This window comes from Micromys minutus (genome assembly GCF_963924665.1).
Source record: "Micromys minutus genome assembly, chromosome: 12".
Lineage (NCBI taxonomy): Eukaryota > Metazoa > Chordata > Mammalia > Rodentia > Muridae > Micromys > Micromys minutus.
The window spans coordinates 754,135-757,819 of NC_137981.1; positions in this window are offsets into that span (position 1 = coordinate 754,135).

Below are 3,685 nucleotides of genomic sequence, written 5' to 3' on the forward strand. Positions count from 1 at the left end.
TAGATTTGTTTTTTAGAACATCTGTCATTAGCATGTTTATAAGGAAATCAGATTGGACTCTCTTTCAGCCTCTGTCTCTCTGTGCTAGTAATAGACAATAGGGCCTTGAACATAGTATACAGTTACTCTACAACTGAGCTACATCTCTAGTCCTCTTTCATTTCCATATATGTATATATATATATATATATATTTTTTTTTTTTGTATAGATATTTCACATACAGTTATATGCACACTCTATATATATTTTTCCATATATATATTTCATAAGTATTTTCTCTCTTTCCTGTTTATGGAGTAAAAGAGAGAGAAAGAGAGAATGAATTGTTGGCTCAGTCTGTCCTCTCCAGTAATTGACTACAAGTGTCTGTCACAGGTTTCTATGCCAAGAGTTGGAGCAGGAGGTTAAGTCAGCAAGTGTTGCCTCTAGGTATCTGTGTATGCACCTGAGCTGCTATTTGGCCTCTTGACAGGAAAGAGAAGTGACTTGCTAAAGGCCATGACTATGTGTAGTCAGAGGAGAGACTCATTCCTCAGCCTCTGGACTCCAGGGCTCTGACCAATATTCTTATATATCATAATAGTTAAATGGAAAAGCTCAGAAATGAAAAGAAAAACATGTTTGTTTTTTTAAAATTAATTAATTGATTAGATTTTTCTTATATAGATTACATCCTGACCTGTTTATCTTTCCTCCTCTTTTCCCCATCCCTCCCCACCACCTCCCCTATTCTGCAGATCCAGTGTTCTATTTCTCTTCAGAAGAGAGCAGGCTTCCCAGGGATACCAATGGCATGGATATCATATACACATGGCATAACAAGGTATAGTAAGACTAGGCACATAACTCATATCAAGACTGGATGTGGCAACCAAGGAGGAGGAAAAGGGTCCCAAAATCAGGAAAAAAGAGTCAGAGAAAGGCCTTGATCTCTCTTTTAGGAGTTGGGCAAGAAGACCAAGCTATACAACCATGATGTATATGCAAAGGACCTAGGTCAGACCCATGCAGATTCCCTGATTGTTGGTTTAGTCTCTTCGAGCTCCTGTTAACCTGGTTCCTACAACCCTTCCTCCCCTCTTCTAAAGGATTCCCCCTGTTTAGTTAGTGTTTGGCTGTGGGTCTCTGCATCTGCTCCTATCAGTTGCTGGGTGAAGCCTCTGATGATGACCATGCTAGGATCCTGTCAACGAATATAGTAGAATTAGGAATCATTTCACTGATTTATCAGTTGTGTTTGGTTCTCTCCTAGGTGCCTGGGAGATTATCCATCATTCGGTGCCTGGCCCTCCAGGCAGTGTCAAGCCTGGGCCTCCTCTCTTGGTGTGGCTGACTTTGACACAGGTTCTGACTAAGGGATCCAGCCTAATCTGGGACTTGGAATCCTTCTGCCTCAGTTTCCTTGAGTTCTAGGATTAGGGGCACGTGCCACCACATGCATGTCTGTGTATTCTTTGCCTGTCGCTAGCTGGGATCTTGCTCAAGCTCCTAGCCTTTAGGGATTCTGAAGAGAAGGATCACCCCTCCAGGCATCCCTAGGACTTACTCTCTGGGCTACAGCGTGACTGCGTGTTTCATCGAAACATCCTGACAGTAATCCCTGCAGCACACTGCAGTGACTCCTCTCACTAGTTTCATTTTCTTGAAACTGAAACCCAGAGATCCTAATGTCCTTGAAGAGTAGGACGTGTAGGGGATTTAACAGACATGCTTCTTGCTGGGCCATGGCGCTGAAGCCTTTATGTTTGCCACCATCTCTAGCCCATCCTCCTTTCCATCCTTGGTTTTAGTCACACTGTTGAGTAGCAATTAGCTTACTATCTTTTCCCTCAGGATACAGAATGAGTTTTGAAGAGCCTGCTTACTATTTGCTACCTAACAGTAGCCACTGAAATTTATCACAAGCTCTTTCAAAGCAAGCGACAGTAAGAACAAAGCAAAGCAAGACACAACAAACAACCCCCCAAACAACAAACAACCTCTACAGACAAAACATACTGAGAATGTTGTTTACCTGTCAGGATACTGTATTGGAATAATATCTGTACATTTACTGGAAAAGATCCATGTTTCCAGTGTAGCCATTGGCATCCATCATACTGATCTCCACGCTAGTCTCCAGAGAGACCTTACAATGATGGAAACAGAATAAGCCCTGCCTCCAAGCCCTTCAGGACACCTGGGACCCTGGGCCTGTCATACCACCTTCTCAGCTCTTCTCCCTGACTTCTGCTTCACTCTCTGCTGGACGGGGTAGATTTGAAACAGGCTAGCACAGGCCTGATATCATCTACCTGTTCCCCATTTGACTATTTCCTCTATTGGTCCTGAGACACCACCTAGAATCTTAGGGTTTGTTATCTTTCTGGAGTCTTGAGATCATTTAGAAATCCACTGGAGACTGTAGATCTTCCCAGAAATGTCCATGATGTCCAGTGTTTGGCTCCAAGCCCTGAGAATCCCTAAGATCTCCCAGGGTGGTTACTTGATATTCTTTTTCAGGACCCTCTGTAGAAATCAAATCTCTGCTTGGGATGTATAATAATCGTCTCGGGATTGCTTACCATAATTTATACATAGCAAGTAGAAGTGTGGAAGCAGTTGTGCCGTGCTGTTCAAGGAGTAGTGACATGACACACTACGGCGTGAGTGTGAAGCTGGTGAAAGTTGATCAGTTTCATTCAACTGCACAAGGCAGTGGGTCCTGGGTCCGAATAAGCCTTGACTTCCTGTGCGCATGCTCTCGTATAACCGGTTCTTTCAGCACATGCTGAGCTCATGACTTGATTGTACTGTGCAGACTCCACAGTCGTGATCTAAGATTGGTTTTTCTCCTTTGTTTTATCTCTCTTGTTGTCTTACTCTCTGGCCTATGAAAGCAAGCTGCCATACTGTGAGCACCCAGTGGAGAGGCTCAGTGTAGTGCGAAACTGAGGGGCTTCTGAAGCGGCCAGCAAGGAACTCAGTAATGATGTGAATATTCTTGGAAGCAGATGTTCCCTCAGTGGACTGTCCAGGTGAGCCCTTAATCAACCCCAGCATCTTGCTGCCGTCTGTCAGAGACCTCGAAGCAGAGACCCTCAGCTTAAGTGGTGCCTTCATTCTGGATAGTTTTAGGATAGTTGTAGGATAGTTTTACAGCAGTAAATTAATATAGCCCCACTAATAGCCCCAGGTGCAACATGTTATACAAAGGCCCGACAAGGTCATGGAAGGAATTCACAGACTGGAAGTTTTTCTCCTTCTCCTTCTCTTCCACCTCCCCTCCTCCTCCTCATCATCATCAACATCTTCCTCCTCCTCATCTCCCTCCTTCTTTTGTCCTTAAGGAGTTTGAAAATGGCACATGTGTCCACACAGACACCCTTGTGTCTACAGAGGCTCCACGCAGCCACCTCCAACACTAGGCTTCCCTAGAAAAGCTTGAGACGCGTCTCTGGCTTTTCCTTCTCACCCCTTGCTGTGTTTGTAGCCAGACGCAGTTGGAGAAGAAAGTTGAATGGCTTTCATCTTTGAGGAATAATGATGCTGTCTCCCTGGGCACATTCTGTGGCCACACTGGAAAATTGACCTTTGCTCACCTCATGGATATGACATTATTTCTTTTGGTTCCCCAGAGGGTTTATAGGAGTCATGTCACAGGGAGCTGAGAGGTTGTTGTCTGAACAAAGGGCTCTGGGCAA